Source organism: Ictidomys tridecemlineatus, chromosome 6 (assembly GCF_052094955.1).
Source record: "Ictidomys tridecemlineatus isolate mIctTri1 chromosome 6, mIctTri1.hap1, whole genome shotgun sequence".
NCBI lineage: Eukaryota > Metazoa > Chordata > Mammalia > Rodentia > Sciuridae > Ictidomys > Ictidomys tridecemlineatus.
In genome coordinates, this window is record NC_135482.1 from 141,497,414 (window position 1) to 141,518,603 (window position 21,190).

Sequence of the window (21,190 nt, forward strand, 5' to 3'; positions counted from 1 at the left end):
TAACCCCAAGGTCTTAGGCTTTAAGATTTGGATAGAAGGAATTTCCATTTAATTAGATGGTGGGGAGTCTCAGGGTAAGAAATTAAATTCCAGGGTCCATTTTTAGAATATAATAGTTAGACTTAATTGGGATATAAGATCCACTTGTAGATATTTTGAGCTTCCCAACCTGTACCCAATCATAGTCATTTTAACTGTAACCCTTTCCTTTGCCCTACCCAAGTTTAAAATTAGCTAATCACATAGATTGTAACCCTGAGCTCCTCCTATCAGAAAAAGGGGCAGTGCTGCCTTAGGGATTAAAAATAGGCGGAGCGTTCACCCATGAGTACTTGCTTGTCAGACTTTCTTCACTAGCACACACTTGTGCAAAAATAATATTTGCCTTGCCAAGGTTCTTATGGGCATGTATTTGGTTCCTTGTGGGGCCCTGGCACTTCTAACATATGCCAGAAATTATTTGAGTTTGTACACTTAATAGAAGTTGTATCTGTTGTTGAATCTGCATAGTTTTAATAGTTGAGTTTAGAAATACTATTTAGGACAGTAAATAGATATTTGAGTATGATTCTTGAGATCAGAGAAAACCAGCAAGCTTGAGAGACACATTTGGTTTTATTAGCATATACTTGGAGTTTAAAACCGTGAAGGCAGGTTTGGAAATGTAGCTTAGTGTCAGATTTCTTGTCTAGTATATACAAGCCCTGTGTTTAATCCCCAGCACTTGGCCATAAGGAAAATTATCCATGAAGCTATTGATTTGCAACAAATGCCATGTGTTTTTCATGCCCACTATCTATTCATTTTTAAGAAACATATTTAATAATATTAACATTCACAATCTTAATAATGCAAATGATTATAAATTTTAGTATTTCATGTTTACTTTCATTAAAACAATTGAGCTACTTGTAATTGTATTTCAGACTGAAGTTATAAGTCTTTCAGCAGACAGGAGATTTTATATTTAAACTTTTTTTTGCAGATAACATGGCTTGATCTTCCTAAAACAACTCAGGAAGCATTTTACTTTGTAGCCTCATCAGGCAAAATAAACCTTTCCTTCACTTTACTTATGACCACATGATAATTATGACTCTTGCCTTATAATGTTCTTTATTAAGACTGCTAAAGTTTAAGCTCTTTAAATAGAAGATAAATGTCTGGCATATAGATATGTCAGAACATATCTATATCTATAATATTCAGAACAATAGTTTAAATATTGTCTGAGAAATTAGTCTTGATATATTTAACTGTAATTGTGATTTTTTAAATTGAAAATAATTTTTATTTATTTACTTATTTTTTATTGGTTGTTCAAAACATTACAAAGGTCTTGACATATCATATTTCATACATTAGATTCAAGTGGGTTATGAACTCCCATTTTTACCCCAAATACAGATTGCAGAATCACATCGGTTACACATCCACATTTTTACATAAGGCCATATTAGTAACTGTTGTATTCTGCTACCTTTCCTATCCTCTACTATCCCCCCTCCCCTCCCCTCCTATCTTTTCTCTCTACCCCATCTTTTTTCTACTTATTCTCAAGTGTATTATTCTTTATTTCAAGTATTTTTAAGCTTAATTGTTAGATATACATGCATTTAGGTATTTTTGTGTTTTTAAATATCATTTTGTATTCTCTTTAAATACACGGATATTCTGTGTTCTGAATTAAATTTCATGAAATACATATATATATATATATATATATACACATATATACACACAAACACACACATATATAAAAATATATATATATATACATATATATATAAATGTGCGTATATACACACACACACACATATATGGATTTATAGTTGAGATATACTATTACTAATAGCAACCAATTAATAGCTATCCTTTATTAGCACTACCACCATCAATGTGATTAGAAAATTACAGTGATAGCATCATTTAAATCTTCTAATTTTACTATTATCTTAAGAGGATTTAACATTTTAATTTCAACCTTATACATTCTATATAAATTAATCATAATGAACAAAATTCACCTATTACAATAATAAAACAAAACCATCATTTAAGAAAAATGCTTTAAGTTTTTTATGTATCTCTTATCCTTATCTTTTATCCCTCAAATTATTCTGGGCCTCCTACACTGTAAATAGAGTTTTAATAAGATGTCATATTGTCAATTTAATAATAGACTTTTAAACCTTTATTTACCAAGAATGCATGAAAAAACTGCTAATTCATGCATTCATAAATAACAAACTTCCTCATTTTTTATAGAAAATAAGTAACCCTTCAAATATAAAAGCAAAAATATTCGTGCAACTAAAAATAAAGGGAATAAATTAGTTCTCTTCTTCCATATGATCTCACTATTTTAAATTTACTAACCACCACAACTGTTGTCATGTTTATAAGAAAAACCCACTTCATATTACTTTATATAGTTTGGTTTGGTGGAATCCTCAGCTAAACACACAGATACACACTCCTCCATACTTTTATTTTTAACCTGTTTTTATTTTTTTAATACTTCTTTATATTTATATTTTATATATATTATATATTTATATTCAAATCGTTGGGTTTTACTTTTTTTATTCATTTGACAAATATTTTCATTTATGTGTTGTTCTTAGATTATTAATTCTTAAGTGCTTATGCATGTAGTTTGGACTAAAATCTATCCTCTTGATAGCTGTTTTAAACTTGTTCCTAAGACATTGTTATTATTGTACTTGAATCAGGAAGTATCTTCTAATATAATAAAATATTAATGGAATATTTTAAGTCTTATTCATTTATTATATTTCTTTCTGCAGATCCATAATTTAGATCTCTATTACTTCTCTTGAAAGTATTTCCTTTAAACTTTTTAGAGTACGTTTTCCCACAAATTTCCTCTGATTTTATTTGCTTGAGAAAAATCTCCTTTTTCATTCAATTTTAAACACTTTTCCAAAATAGCCCAAATATTTTCCCAAATTATCTCAGCTTACCTGAAAATGATACAGTTATAAAAACTATTAAACTAATGGTACATTCTTTCTAACTAAAGTCCAAATTTCATTTGGTATCCACCAGTTTTGTAAAATACACTTTTCTGTTCAAAGAATCTACATGAGGTAACTGAATACAATTAATGATCATCTGTCTTATTGACCAAAAAAAGAAAAAAAAAAGAAAAAGAAAAACTTCTGTTTTATTCAAGTTGAGATTATCTTATGAGAGAAATTTTAAAAACTATTATAAAAATAGTACAGTAAGATGAAGTTTTCATCATTTCTCACCTATAGAACAGAATGACTTTGTTGTTGGAGTTAAATGATGTTGGATGCTTTCATTTGAAAGATGATATAATTTTGACCAGAATTATTAAATAATTCATCTAGTTTAAATGCTTAATGAGTAATACCTAATTATTGGTATTCTGAGCCATGTTTCAAAAGTTTTTGATTATTAACACTTTTATCTCTTTTTCTTCTATATTGAAATAAACTATGGTTTCTAATAAGTTTTAATAGCTATATTAAATTACATACAGGCAAATTGTACTAAGCTACTAGCTGAGAATACAATATAAACTGCAACAGAACAAAACACTGAATATTCCTAAGATGAGATGGTTTTGTTATAGACCAAACAGCCCTGAAGAAATCTTGATACAGAGTGAAGGAACAGAACTGAAATATAATTAGTGATGAAGTATGGAGAAAGGAAAGATGACATGTAAGTGAGCAAGCTAAGCCTTGTATATATGTATGCATATTATTCTTGGGAGCCTTTTAATAGAGGAAACATATTTTTATAAACTTAGCAAGAACAACAGTGAGAAAAATAGAAATGAAATTTAAAATTAATGTGATTTGACATTTTTACTTATTATTTATTAAAATGTTTTTAAGTAGTGCAAAAAAAATTTCAAATTGAATGCATGTCAAAATTTTAAATGGGGATAAAATTTTAAATGGCTTTTTAAATGGAAACATCTGCTAACATTCACTTGAGATTACCTTTTTTGATGCTGTTCAGGAAATGAAATTAATTTAGAATTGAAGAAAAAAACATCAAAATGAAACAGGTAAGATAATTTGGAAAGTCTTCATCAATAACATACTCTCTGAAGATATCATGTTCTTGGCAAATTGAGTTAAAGCTGTTCTGATTTAAGGAAACCAAAAATCAATACTTTGGATTTTTTAAAATTTAAGTTCTTAATATTTTTGATTATCAGTACAATTTTGTCTAAAAATAAGCTTCAATAAACGTTTTCAAAAAATTGTGTCCTCAATAATTTTCATCTGTAATCAGACAAAAGTATAGTTTACATGGTTGCTCCACAATTCTTCACTATTTCATAGCACAAAACAGAAATAAAAAAAGATGGAATGAGTCCATTAGTGGCACTCTGATCTGGTCGTGTAAGCTTAATTTCATTTATATTTCTTTATCTGTATCAGCAAATAGTTGGAAGGTCTGTACTCTTCAATAACATTACTGTTTCCTTCACTGGTATGTGGTGGGGGTGTGGGGTTGAGGGATATATAAAACCACAGGGATATATAAATACCTCTACTATCTTTGTATCTTATTTCAAATGACATATCAACTCTGCGTTCACTGGGTTAAGATCAGAATAACATACACATAAGTGAAGACAAACAGCTTAATGATGACAAATAATATAACAAACATTAGCTCAAAAAACTGAATAATTTTTGTTAAATGAGGTACACATTTTCAAAAATAATAATATAATAAAACCTCCCTTTTGCATTTTCTTTCACTATTGATTGATTCTTTGGTTCAAGAACAACTCTAAAAGTACTTTGATCATTATCTAACATAAGTAATTACTCAATGCTACTATATTTAATTTTTGTATTTTCTACAAGTGATCATTTATTATACCCTAAGTACTGTGCCAGATTCTAGAGAAGCCCCAGACAAGTATCTCTTACGTTTGTTACTTCCACTTGATTAATAATTCCCCAAAATTGTTCATCAATTTGAAAGAATTTTGATATGCACAAATGAAGAGAATTTTAAATTTACTTTTGTATATTTTAATCCATTTAGCTTTATTTCGGTATAACTGACAAATATATATACTTAAGCTGTACAACTTAGTGGGTTTATACATGTATATATTATAAAACAATTAGCACATTCAAGTCATATCCATTATGTAGTTCATGTAGATATTTCGTATGCATGGATACTGTGAGAAGACATAAGATCTACTCTTTTAGCAAATTTTAGTTACTCAGTACAATATTGTTAAATATAGTTATCATGCTGAACATTAGACTCCATCTGGTCCCTGGGTAGGTAGTTTTGTTTCCAGGTCTTTGAGATGGTACTGGAACCAGGGATCTGTTTCAGAGTAAAACTCATTTATTTCTACTACTCTAATTTTTTTTGAAACTTTGGAATTATTGATACAAAGATTATTATGACATTTACAAATAATAATTATTTTTAAAAATTAAAACTTGTATGTCTGTTTCCCAGATTTTCAATTTTGCTTTGCTTTGATTAGGTGTTCCACTACAAACAACTTTAACATGGTTAGAAGTCAGATCTTTGCCTTTTTCCAAATAATATTGTGAATGCATTTGGTCTTTTCAGTAAATATATGCTATCTTTAGAATTTTCAGTCTTTGATGAATTTAATATTTTGTTCTTTTTTTTAACAGATATCTATTATCTGCTAATTTGTTATCAGTTTTAATCATGTATAGATAGTAAGCTGCACCAAATATTTTTCTGGCATTATAAAATGTATTTTTGGTTTGTTTATGGTAAATTGTACTTAACTTATTTTCAAATGTTATATAAACTATTCATTCTTATGTTGATAAACTATAGTAGGACATGATATAAAAAAAAAACTAATAAAAAATAATGACAGATAAACTTAGTGGTGCTTGTTTTTAATTTCAGGTATACAGGAGAATCACATGTTTGAGACCAGCCAGGACTTCTAGGTGAGCATCTAAGTATCTGTTTCAAAATAAAAAATAAAAATAAAAAAGAAAGGGGATGTATGTCAGTGGTAGAACACCCTTGTGTTCAATTCCCATTAACAGAAAGGGAAAAAAAAACCTCTAAATTTAAAGGATAAATTAGAAATATGTGAACAGGAAATATTGACATTTAAAAAATATCAAGAGAATCAACAATGCCAAAACTCTGCTTGCTCCATTATGCATCACAGTAATTAATATATATTATTATACTAATAATACTAAATATAAGCAAAGCAGTAAGAAATGGATTAACAAAAATAAATAAAATACTATTGTTGAGGGTATTGGCATATAACTAAAGAGTGAGATTTCTATGCTTACTTAGCATATATTGTGCAAGTAAGTTTATCATTTCAATCCTTGGATGATGGATGATGTAAAATTTCAAGAGTTATTTAAGCTGTGACAATTGTATTGCTGGAGTATATAATTGCAACTTATTTGAGAATATATTAATAGGTTAGGAGATTTTCACAAATTCATTGCTATAAATGCCATTCTATTTGATAAAATTCAAAAATTCTTACATTCACTTGTTTTTCTTGCCAAACACATGAGATTTCAAAATAACATCTGCAAATTTATTTTTTATATTTAATTAACAATTTATGATTAATTACCTTCTTTTAAGTCTAGAGGAAATGAGAATCTTTTTTCCATTTAATATTATGGTTATCTTTTGTTTTAAACATTTAATTATTTCATTTTCCAAATTTTAAAATGCAGCGCTGAATATTGTGACTTACATTTTTCATGCAGAAACACAGCATAAAATTCAGATATATGAGATTTATATATTGAGACATAATTACGGATTGTATATATGTATATTCATTTGAAATGCTTTTAGATACAAATATAAAAACCACTATTAAATGGAAATACACCATAATAATAAATGATGGAAAAATCTAATGGTAAAATTAAATTTATATTACTTGTTTTGACATAGTGTCAGCATTGCACATCTTTTTATATCAGTTTTAGACTTCACATACATAGACAACAGAGAGTGCACAAAATATTTAAGAAACCAAGCCATTAATAAAAGAATTATTCTGTTTTGTGGACATAAAAACTTTCAGTAGGAGTAAAGCATATTTTCAGTATGTTTACATATTTTTAGCATTTTTATGTAAGGAAAATAAAAGGAGACACAGAGACAAGATGCATAGGCAAGAAAGGGAAAGGAAGAGTGGCTGTCCCTCCAAGTAGCCATGTTTACTTATATCAAAATTTAAATTATGTCATCAGTACCATGACTGCATTATTACTTAATATTTTTTAATCCCGGTGCTAAATAATTGAGATCAAAGTCCAGCCTGTTTAAGACACAGAACCCTTTTCTCTAAGGACATTACCATGGAAACTAGATACTGCACCAGTACAGTTAGTTATCTTACTATTTTTAAGGAAAAACTACTGGGCATCCCAAGGGCAGAAGACAGAGCGCCTCTTACCCCTCAGGAGTTTTCTCACCCTAGGGACACTTCCCTGTATGTTTTCACTGTTAGAATACCTACAAGTCCCTAAATTCCTGGGAGCTGTGTGCCTGAGATGGAGGTCAAAACTGATAAGACTCCAGGATAGAGTTTCCTCATGAAGGACATTGCTATAGCAAACAAGCCTTCTGTGTCTTTGCACTGGAGTTTTTCAGCAGCCAGGAATTCTGTGTCTTTGCATACTTCCTAGTCACCAAGTATGCCACAATTACGAAGTTTGAGAGATTCCAATTCCAAACAAGAGCCCTACATTTTTACATATTACAAATGATGGAATAGATGAAACTCAGAGTTAAGTTGGTTTAAAATTATGAAAGACTTCAGTTTGAATCATATAAAAATTTTTCTACCTGGGTAAAATTCAAGCAAAAACAATAGATTAATATTTATGGTTCAACTAAAATTCATAGTCATAGCACAATAAAAGTCTCTTCCAACTCAAGAAAATCTCCTATGAAATTTTCAATTACTATTCCTGCACTGTAGGTGTTGCAACATAAATAAGTCTGATTTAGCAAAATGGATACGAACAAAGTTATTATGATGAAGTGGGTAAAACTTACATAAAGTCATTAAAAACATTTGCATAGAAAGGAATTGTGTTTGCTGTGTGGGTCTTGGAAATCTTCCAGAGATGAGTATGAAAATATCAATTATTAAACAATAGTTTATAAACTGTGTAATTTTCATTTTTTTATGCAGAAACAAAAAGCTAGAGGCATGTTATAATTCAATGTATACAAAAGTTGTTGGAAATCATAATGACAGAGAATATATGTTGCATAATGCATAAAAATTTAAGAGTGCCAAGAAACAATATAGAAAAAAATTTATTTTTATTTATTTATTTATATATTTTCAGAAAAGAAAAAGGAGACTCAGAGAAAATATTAGAAAAAAAACAGTAATATAGAAATTTCAACAATTTCAATAGAAAAATTCTTTAGAAGATGAATGGACTTTGAATTTAAGAAAAATCTGAAGTGAGAATAAATATAAAAAATTATTGGTAATTTTTAATTAAATTATGAGTAGTTGATTAAAATTCAAATTCAGAAGACCTATCAAATTTAATGGGTATCACTTTGAAACATATCAGGTTTCAAATCTTTTCTTGAAAATATTAGGTATTAGGACTGGACATAAATACAGAGATATATAAAGGAGACATTGATTTCAGAAAGTGAAAGGGAAGGTTTATTATGTTGCAAATGAGATTAAGGACAAAAATATAAACACAAGAAGTACTTAAGTTCAGAAAAGAAGCTTCCCCAAAACTTGTGCATAAATATTGTTTATAACAAAACTGATTGAGCTCTAGTCCACCTAGTATTTAAGTAAATCAGTATCACTATAGCTAAGTGAGAGTGATTAAAAAAAAATCTGTCTTAGAAATGCTTTTGAAAACTCTTAGGGAAATAAAAATCACAAAATAATAACAACATTTAAGAAGAAGAAGAGAGAACTGTATAAGTGTGCATGGAAATTATTCTGAAAGTCAAGTAGGCATATAGTTGCCAACAAATACTTATCTCTTAAAGATGACTTTTCCAATTCAAAAGAGTCTTGGAAGAATAATACAATCAAACACATAAAATTCTTAGTTTTTGATTATATAAAGATAAATGAAGACTAAAATGCTTTAATTATGATAAGAATAACCATAAGTACTTCATTTTTAAACAATAGAGCCTCCTATTAAAGGCTTCTCTCTGATGGGATTTAACAATTAAGCAGAAATGAAAAAATGAAATAAAAGAAATAAAGTTTAAACAGATATGGGAGAGAGTCTAAACTAGATCTCAGAAATTGTAATAATAGAAAAATACAATTGGCTGGGGATGTGGCTTAAGTGGTAGTGCACTCACCTGGCGTGCATGCAGCCCGGGTTCCATGATTCTTAGCACCACATATCAACAAAGATGTTGTGTCCCCTGAAAACTGAAAAATAAATATCAAAATTCTCTCTCTCTCTCTCTCTCTCTCTCTCTCTCTCTCTCTCTCTCTCTAAGAAAAAATAAGAAAAGAAAAATACAACAACAAATAAAGGAGAGTACTATCTTGGATGGAAAGCCTAATAAAACTCTAGTGCAGGAAAATAAGATCAGAAGCAAAAATAAAATTCTGGATCAAACTTAACTCTGAATGACAGAGGAACTGCTCTATATAAATGCAGTATTTCTTCTATTCCATTATAACAACAGAGAAACAAACACTCAAACAATGAATACAATAGCTATTTATTTCATTATATCATTTCCATAGAAAATTTCTTCCTTATTTAAATCCTTGGAACAAAAGTGAAAATCAATCTAATTACTGAATTAATATAATACTGTAAAGTTAAACTTAACAGAAAGTTTCCTGTAAACAATAAATACAGAAAGAAAGTGAACCACAGAGAAGTTGATAATTATAAATTAATATTACAAAATTTCCTATAAGAAAGTAAGAAAATTATGAAAGCCATGAAAAAAACTTCAGAAGTTATGAATACTATGACATTAAGAAAATGTACATAAATACTGTTTTTAGTTAATAATATTGTAACTTATAAGGGATGGATTAAACCTTCCAAAGCAACTGTGCTTTTATTCTGGAATTGGATTATTACATGATGGATGGTTGCTGGGAAGTCAGAGTCCTCATTATTAGAGTGAGAGGTTAGAGATCACCATGAAAAGAAGGCCATAATAATCTTCCTGGTAATGGATTACGGTTGAAGACATTACTATGAGCTTGTTTAGCTTAACAGATACAGAAATACAGATTAAAATATTGACATCCATGTGCATATAAGCAAGAAAATATAAATAAATATATTTTCTTACACTTTCAGGTGAAAGACCGTAGGAGCAAGGACACCTTAATAATAAGACGACCAGATTTCAGGTTTTATTTCTTGTGTCAAGAAGTAAGAACTCTGTGATGAACAAGAAGCAAGAACACTGATTAAAAAAAAAAAAAGGAAGGGATACTAAGACTTAGACAAGAAATATACAACATGAGCCTAGAGAACCTGAGAATCCCAAAATTGGGAACAAATATGGAAGTGCTCAAAAAATAAGTAAAAAAATTAATGACAGGACCTGCTAAAAGGTTTTGGGAACCATATGAGAGTGGTAAATTCCCCAAGAAGGGAAAATTTTTAACAATAAAATGAACATAACAAATTATTAAGTAAATATGAATAAATCTACATAAAAATGTTAGAAGAAATAAATATATTTGGCAGGATAAACCTTGTGAAGAATTCCAAATAATTCATGTAGACAATCTATCCTCAGAAGAAGTAGCCTAATTACTCACTCTTTAAATGTGACTTGTTCCAACAGTACAGTATGGAAAGTTCAGAAAAACAATAACTTTACAGTGGAGTAATCTGATAGACACCACATCAACTAGGTATCTAGATCAACATAAAAAGTAATTAATTGTGTAGAGAGTATGTGCCTTTGATATGGGCTTATGAAAATGAAACTTTATCTCTGTGATACACCCTCAAAACACATAATACTTGTCTAATAATAATATGAGAAACTATCAATTTAGGGATAGTTCCTGATCGGTAACTTTCAACATTGTGAAGGTCATGAAAACATCTAAGAAATTATCACAGCCAAGAACAGACTAAGGAGAAGGTATAATTAAGTATAATGTGTTATCCTGGATGGAATTCTGAAAAAGATAAAGGGAATTAGGTAAAAATTAAGGAAATCTTAATAAAATATGGACTTTAGCTGATTATATATCAATATTGATTATTGTGACAAATATGCTATACATATATGTTATTAATAAAGGAAATTATGTGGAGTATCTAGGAACTGCATTATGCTTTTAATTTTTCTGTAATTCTAAGGTTATTCTAGAATTTTAAACATTTTCTTAAAAATAAATTAGAAAAAAATAATAAACAAATTATGACAATGGAGAGCACTTAAGGGAAGAGATGATAGAAAAGAAAAGAATTGAACAAAAACAGAAATAATAAAGTGTAGAAATATTCTAAACAAGTGGACATCAAGTAGATAGGCAAAGAAAATCCAATTTATTTTTACTTAGTTTATAAATTTTTAAACATTGAAGACAAGAAGTATTTAAAAATATGTTAAACTTTTAAATTAAAAACATAATGGAATGAGCAGAAATAAAAATATGTAGCTGTGGAAATCATTCCAGAATAATGATACTCAAATTATATCCTAGTTCACATTTTGGATGCTTAATAAAAAGGAAACTTACTCCCAGTTTTCTGTCAAAGAATACAATGCAACAGCAAAAGAAAAATTCAGATAGGCATCATATATTATTCCTCATTGTAAAATTTACTTTGTGATAAAAGTATGCATTTTACTTGAAAATTCTTATAAATATCAAATGTAAGTAAGTAATATGAAGTCAAACCTAATTTCAAGAATAAACTGGATTAATAGAGCTACAAATATTTTTCAATTCATTGAATACTTTTCCAGTAACTCTTCCTAAGGAGTTTATAGGTATACAAAATCTAATGTTTTAAAACATATTTTTGTAAATACAATGTTAGGTACATAGCAATCCATTAATGTATTTTCTATGACTTATTAAGAACTATAATAACAGTATTAAATGTTTGTAACAGTGATTCATATAAACCATAAAGCCTAAAATACTTTCTATACAAAAGTGATGTCAACCCTGCATTAGAGAATTAACTGCAGATGACTTTTAACAAGATACAGAAAGCTTATCCTGAAGCCCAGACAAGAGCTTTACCCATCACTTTTAATACATTCAAAGTTTATTTATAGATATAATAGAAAAAAAGATGCTTAAAACATAAAAATTTGTAAGGTGTAAATATTGACAATGTAAAAGTTTGGCAATATAGAAATGAGAAAAAATGGAAGGAGAAAATATGGAAAAATATTCACACAAAAAGTGGTTTATTGGTTGGATAAAGATGATAGCTGGGTGCAAAAGAATCACATTAGACAATAAAATATAAAGCATCAAACATTTTTTTAAATTTAATCTACCTAGCAAACATTTAAACTTTTGCTGATGATTAAAAGTGTAGAATGATGGAGAAGAAAGGGAAGAAGCAAAAATTAGTTCTTCTAACATTATTCTTAAAAGGAACTTGACAGCATATACATATGACTTCTTTGATGAATATACTAGCATAATGTTGACCACTAAAATATTACAACAGAATCACCAAAAGAAATACCAAAAAAAAGAGAAGTGTCTATTTTTTAGGTATTAAGGGACTCACTTGGAATTATTAAACTGTTATCATTATGTTGAAATTAACCACTTCACTAGTCCAAAAAATGGATTAAAAAGACCACGAGGAAGTCAACTCTGTAAACAAGAAGTCCTATGATATATACCTGCTGTCAAGTTTGCCTGATAAGGAAGAAATAATATCTGTCTTGCTTCATTTCAAGTGGACAATATTTGGTCAAATGACCAGGGTTATAGAAGGAATAATGAGATTGAGGATTCCACAGTATAGGCCTTGGACTATGCATGTGACTGGTTATGTCAGAAAGGAGACAACAAATAAAGAGGTTTGTACTTTATCTAAATGTTTACACAATAGTGATAAGACCCTGGATCCTAACTTGTGGAAGTCATCAGTCTCTTTGTTAGCTATTATAGCATATGCTCAATAGGTTCATGAACAAAGGAAATACACTGCCAGATGTGAAGGTATTTGTATAGACTGAACTGTCACATGGGTGGAAGATATGTTCACTATGGACAGCTCTCATAATGGCTGGTTTCTTCTCAGTGAGAAAGACAGATTGGACATGGATGTGTGTCCTTTGCCAGAGTTCTCTGATAGTCTTAACCTCTGTTCACTTAATGATATCTGTATTTGTCTGGTGACCAGAGGATAGAGGCCTACAGCAGTTTCTCTTTCACTGTTCTTAGAAGGAACCAACTCTGCTGAAACTTGATTCCATAATTTCAGTTTTAAGAACTGTGAAACAATTTTCTGCTGTTTAAGTCACCCACTATATAGACTTTGAAACAGAAGCCCTAGGAAGCTAGTACAATAAGCAAAGATATCAATTTTCTTTTAAATTTTGTTTCCACTGGAATGGCATTTAGAAATGCTAAGTGATTTAGAAATGCTCCTCTTAATGTCTATGGGTACTTATAAGTGCTTCATTGATAAACATCTGCCTGCACTATAGGAGCCAGAAACCTCACTGGCCTGAAATTTCCAGTTTATTTATTTATTTATTTTTATTGCTTGAAATTTGCAGTTTAAATTCTGCCCTTTAAGAACACTTTTGCAAAAATTTGGAATGTGAATTAGAAGCCAAATTTGCCCCTGTTCAGTACTGAGTAAGCAAATGTACATTGACAGACGACAGATGTGAGATTTTGCTGGTAACTTCAGGGCATTACCTTCAAATCCCCAGTTGGAGACTGCAGGCAACTCATCAAATTCACAGCAGCTCCTGGTGTAGCTGCACTTCCTGACTACTGTAATAGTAGCTATGGATTCCTTGACCTTCTTACTCCACTGTTTCTGACATTATTTTAAGACTTTAATTCCCTATATTACATTCCAGCAGTTTGAAATACTTAAAGTCATCTCAGTTTTCTGAAATCAAATACACATTCTCTCAAACTTTATAATACAAATTAGAATTTAGAAAGAGGATTCCTTACATAATCCAAAAATAATGAAAAACTTTATAGATTAGTACTATGAAAGCAAAATTGTCTGACCTTTAGGATTAAAAAAAAAACTATTTCATTCTCCAAAGACAAATACTAATTGGTGCTTTCCTTACTCTAGCTTTACATTATACTATAAAATTTGTAAAATGATGCACAGCCAAAACATTAATGTAAGTGTCTTAGGAACTCAGTTAGTTGATAGTTCACAAAGCCCCATGGATTAAGCTCAGTGGCAGGTTTCTATGTTTCCAAAATAATGTTCACATATAAATAAGAAAAGTTAAAAGACATACCCTATTTCGATAGAAAATATTTTACATGTTGGGTTGTTTCATGTGAAACAAACTGAGACTCCTGTCAAACTGATTTTGTCTTCTAGAAAATTATGCTACATTTCCTATCACAATACAGACATTTATTATAGAAGCAAAGTGAATCTAGTGCATAGTTGTCATGAGATAATAACTACTCTGGGGAATTATAGATACTTGGCTAATTTTAGTATCTCTTATTGCCTAAGGGATATAGTTATTTTATGACAAACATAGCCCTCATCATTTCTTTTTAAAGTATATTATTAGTATAGTATTTTAATAGTCTTCAATTTTAAGTTTAAAATTTCTACATTGGAGAATTCTGGATACTCAAACATTTTAGAATGGTTCCAAAGCTCTTTGTCTTACTACTGTGTGTTTTTATAGATTGAGAATAACCAAGGAACATTCTTCTAGCTTAAATGCTCAGTCCAGAATGTTATGTCTTCCATGAACTTCTTCATATTAAGGTTGGAATTTATTTGGAGAATTATGTTTAGATGGAATCCTTAGCATATATATTCAGCATTATAAATAGCTGCTATTAAAAACTCATTTCCAAATAATTCCAAATTGATGATATTAGGACATGCCTGAGTGAATCTGGATGCTGCATTGTTCAGAACCTCATTAAGTCCATATTCTCTCACTATCATGTACTCAATTATCTTTAGGTCTTTGCATTATGCAGGAAAGGCCTATAGATTTGAATATTTATAATTAAGGTTTATTTGTGTTAATCCCTGCCACAGTTTCTCTGATATCAGACTACTATATTTAGTGATGCTGTAAAAATACAATGTATTAGGCTGTTTCCAAGTTCAAGATCAAGTAAGATTGGAGATAAAGTAAGCACAGCATACCATTTCTCTCCAAAGATCTGCAGAAATAAAATCTAAACAGAGCATATGGGAGAGCTATGTGAGTGTTCTGAAACCTAAACAATGGCAGCAGATTGAGACAGATCAGAATTTCAAGTATCACTGACTACCAGTGAATTTTCTTTCCTTCTCCTCCTCTAGTATTCCTCAATCTGGTCTATCTAGAATTGGATATGAGCACTATCAGAAACAATTCCAGGGGAGCAGAAGTATTTTTAGGGCAAGAACAAATGAAACAGTCAAGATTGAATGAGGTGAAAATTTCTCCATTTAAGAAAATTAATTGTTAACAATGAGAATGAACTATATTGGTGTTTTTTCTCACTTTTTGTTTATTCCAGAATAAAAGAGTTACAAGAAAAATGCAAGTTACTAGGGAAAGGGGAAAATAGAATCTCATACTTTTACCTCAGAGAACCACAGAGGATCTAGATAGTATCAGGACAGTTAAAAAAAAAAAAAAAGGAAAGACCTAGGGAAAATCAACACTTCAATTCATCCCAACAGAAAATGTGTAAATTTAACCCTAGAGAAACTAAAACTTGAAATGCTAACCTTGTATCATGACTCAGTTTCCAAATTGTTTCTGACTGGTGCATCTGTGGAAAAGGTCAGAATAGCACTGCAAAGTCTCAATATTTAATTAATATTAAAACAAAATACATAGAACCATGGACAGAACATGTTAACCAATCCAACTGTATTGATGGCCTTTTAAAACAAATATATTAATATTTTCTGTAGAAATTAAATAAGGCTCAGTATCTCACATAGTAATAATCAAAATGTCCATGTTAATACCAAATATACTAAACAAGGGGAGAAATTTAAGAAAACTCCATAAATAACATAAAAGACAATTTACAGATGCCAATAATAATATGACAATAATGTTGGAATTCTCTAAAAGAGATTTACAATCAATATTTATAAAAAATTCATAATCACTGAAGAAGACTTTTGAAATTAATAGTTAAGTATATCTTAGCAGAGAAGTATACATAAAAGAATTTCAAATATAATAGCAATATAAATATGTAACAGGATGTGTACAATGCAATCAGATAATGTGGTAGAAATAGTGGCATTTTACATATATAAAAGAGAAAATATGTATAAATATAGAAGATAAAAAAAAACAGAGAATTTGGTTCATGAGAGGCAATAACAACAAGAGAAAGACTCTTCCGTGTCAAAGAAAAAAGCCAAACACTTTGATTAAAACAATGCACTTCCAAATAATTAACAGTTCATAGAGGAACATTTCCAAAGAAAATGAGAAAATATCTTGAATTGGATGGAAATGAAAATACATCATATTGTTACAAGGATACTAAACCAGTGCTTTGAGAAGCAATCTCTACCAGTAAGTGTTATGATAGAAAAAAATACAAGGTCCCACATGGGCAATATTGTGTATAATTTTAAGAAATACCAAAATAGCCAAGCATGGTAGTGCAAGCCTATAATCTCAGTGGCTCAGGAGGCTGAAGCAGGAGGATCCTTAGTTCAATGCATCTTCAGCAAATTAGAGAAGCCCTAAGCAACTCAGCAAGACCCTGTCTCTAAATAAAAACATTAAAAAAAATCTGGGGATTTGGCTTAGGGTTTAAATGCCCCAGGGTTCAATCCCCAGTACCTAAATAAATAAATATAAAAAGAATTTTAAAAAATGGTGAAAATAAAAGTATATGTAAAAATAAATGAGATGAAAACAGGAAACAATAGCTAAAATAAATGTGACAAAGTGTTATATTTCTAGTAAGACTAAATATAAAAAAGATGTATATAACCCATATCAACAATAAAAGTGGGGATATCCATACAGATGTCATAAGAGTTAAAAGCATAGCAAGTAGTACTGCCAACAAGTCTAGGCACATATATCAGCAAATTAGACTAAATGGATCAATTGCTGTTACTAATGTTATTCAATATAGGATGAAAATGTAAGCAGGTGAAGTAATAAAGAATAAAGAAGTAACAGACTTTATTGGAAAGGTAGAAATAAAACTACCCATATTACAGACATATGTTTTCTACAAAGAATATTCTAGAAATATACAAAGAAAAAAGGTAATTAATTACATTTATGGAAAACAAATTCAGCCCTTGAGCATCAATCATATTTTTATATACTATCAAAAAAATGAAAGAGAATGTAAAATATTATTTTAACTGGCTCAAATTGTTAAAAATTCTAAAGTTGAAAATTATTAAACATAAAATAATGAAAAAACTGTAATAAAAATATGTAAATTTTAGAGACAGGCAGAGGAGAGAGTGTGAGAAAGGACTGAGTTTGTTGATGAAAAATTCAATAGATATATTGAGAACATGTTAATTTTCTTCACATAGAAAATTCTTTCCAGTTTATCCATACATTTGTTAAAGTGTTAATCAAATTTTCAGCAGGTTTATTCTGTAGATAGAAGCAAGAATCTAAATTTTGCATGGAAAGACAGGTTGTTAAAGTAGCAAAACAATTTTAAAATACAAAAATAAAGTTGGAAGAATAAGACTGTTTGAATTTACAATAATATAATGCTACATTAATCAATATTGTGTGACTCCAGTGAAGGGAGAGACACAGAAATCAAAAGAATAAACCAGATATTCTTCAAATAGTGCCACTTAAAGTTGACCAATTGATGATGACCATGGAATAAGACATAAGACTACATAGACAGTCACCATTGCAACAACTGAATATCTATATGGGTACAACTGAATCTAGATAACATTCTCATACATCTTATAAAATCAAATCTAATAAATGATAGATTTTAAAGTAAAACATAAAATTACAAAACTTTTAGGAGACATTGGAGAATTGTCAAGATCTGGAATTAAATAATTCATAGACTTGACACTAAAACTAATTAATAAACCAGAATTTATTTAAAAATATAACTTTTTTTCTCTGCAGATCTCTTTTAAGAGAGTAAAGAGATAAACTATATACAGGCACAAATTATTTATATGTCACATGACAAAAGACTTGCAGCCAGAAAAAATAAAGAATATTCAAATAACAACAGAGAACAATAGTCATCTAATAAGAAAAAGGTGAGGAGAGTGGAAGTCAAGGATTTTAAGAAACCCTGAGCCAAAGAACATGCAGATACATGTGGAACACAATGTCAAAGAGGATATAAGAACATGTAGAAGACAAATATATGAATTTCTTCATTAGAGAAGTAAAGACACAATGAGGTTCTACTATACAGATAGTAGAATGTATTAAAAATAAAATTTTGCTAATAGCAAGTACTACTGTGTACTCTTTAAAAGTGGAACTCATATGCATAGCTCACTGGAATACAAAATTATAATCTAGAAATTTGTTTGGCAGGTTTTAATAGTTACCCATACACATACCATATGTCTCAGCAATCCCGCTTGTTAGAATTGACCCCAGAGAAATGAAAAGTTGTGTTTATGGGCAAACCTGCACATAAATGTTTATAGAAGTTTTAATTATAAAGATGAGAAACTAAAAACAATTGAAATGTTCTTCAAATATGTATGGGTAAACAAATTGTGGTGTATTCATAAGATGAAACAACACTGAGTAATGAACAGGTATATTTATAGTTGGGTGCAGTAGTTGTACACACCTGTAATCTCAGCTGAGAAAGGAGGATCGGGAAGCTCAAGGCCAACTTAAGCAATGCATACAGACTGTGTCTCTCTCTCTCACACACACGCACAAAAAAGATTTATATTAATATTTATATGCATAAAGCCAGCAGTAGATTCTATTGATACATACAACTTGCATGAATCTTAATGGCTAAGTGAAAGGAACCAGACATAAATGTTTACTTATTGTATGAGTCCATTTATATGATTTTCTCAGAAATTGAAACCTACAATGACAGAGAACTGATCAGTGCTTCTAAGGGATAAGTAGTGGAGCAAGTGTGAGAAACAAAAAGATAATGAGAGGATAGATTTGGGAGTTATGAAATTGTGCTGTCTCTTAATTACATTGGTGTTTACATGAATATATATGTATAAAATTTCATAAAAATACACTCCAAATAGTGACAATTTTATTGTATTTTAATTTAAACAATAAAACTATTCCTTATCATATGAAATCATGGTACAGTATTATTACATAGTAACCAATTTTCAAATTTATTTTTTCACTTGAATTTCTCTTCAATTCCACAAATGAAAAGTTAATTACTGAGATCTCCAGGGGTCATGGTACTTTAGTGTCACAAGTTATATGAGTAAAACTTATGGTATGTAAATTTTCTAGGCTTTTCTTTTAACATGTAAACCAAAGAATTGACTTCACTATAACCTTAATTTTAAAATGTAGCATATTAGTGTGGATTTTATATTTTAAATCGCATAAAACTTAAACCACATTAAACAAGTAGAGCATTTAAAGGCACACGTTACTAAAACATTTAGTTTAATGTCTTTGAGAAGTTTTAACTTTTCATGCTTCTGGATTGTTTTCAATTCATTCACCTTCCATCCTGCTTCTACCTTCTATCTACACTTTGCCATCTTATAGCCAGACATGCTTATTATAAGGTATTAGCCCAAACAGTGGCATTACCTCTTTGCTCATCCCTTAGAAAAGGGATTGAAGTGTGTGGAGATGAGATATATTGATCTACAGTTAATAATAATAATAATAAAATATCAAATGATAATAATATAAATAATTATAATAATCGGGTATATTGATATGAGACCAAATAGAGATATATATATATAGCCTTCCTAAATTGATCATTATATTCAGGGACAAATTGTGTATATCTTGGGTAACAAGAATTATGAGGTGTTCCCTGCTGACCTGCCCACCCACACAGGAACCCAGGCCCTGTCCTAGGACCACCCTTGTTGATGCAGGCCAGAGCCCAGGCCCTGGCCCAGGACTTCCTGGTAGATGAACACAGGATCCCAGACCTAAACTCCATCCATCTTGGGACACTGTGACCATTGACATAGTCCTCCCCAAGTAGTAGTCTCCACCTTGGGATAACAGAGGCTTAAGGCAGCTGAATCTCTGAACAGGCATCCCAAAGTCATTGTAAGTCCCACCCTTTTAACCTCATCTATGAATTTGTTTGTATCCATTTTGAGACACCCCACTGCTATCTTGAGTTACCTCTACTATTGCAGCCACCATCTTTAGTTGCAGTAGCATCCATCTTGGCACACCTGTGGGGGACTGGAAGCCCAACACCAACATAAGGTACAGGTAATCTGCAGGGATATCCCAAGATTATACGGTAGAAACTGTAATACCTCAGATCCACACTGCAAGTAAGGAAGACACATAGACAACATGAAAAGAAAAAAGGAAAGAAAGTTCCCCCAAACAAACCAAGATACTACAATAATATGATCCACTGACAGCTCAGTTAAGGAAATGTCAGAGATGGAGTTCAGAATGTACATAAATTAAAATGATCTGCAAATTACAGAATGGCATAAGAGAGCAAAAACAAACAAAAATTGATCACTCCAACACAGAGATAAGAGAGCAAATATAGGCAACCATAGATCACACCAACAAAGAGATAAGGGAGCAAAAACAGGCAGCAAAAGATTAGCTTAAGAAAAAGCTAGAGATTCTAAAAACAAAACAAAACAAAATTAGAAATCTTTGAAATGACAGAAACAGTAGAACAAATAAAAAACTTAAATGAAAGCACCACAAACAGACTAGATCACTTGGAAGACAAAATCTCAGACAATGAAGAAAAAACATACAATCTGGAAATAGAGTTGACCACACAGTGAAGATAGTG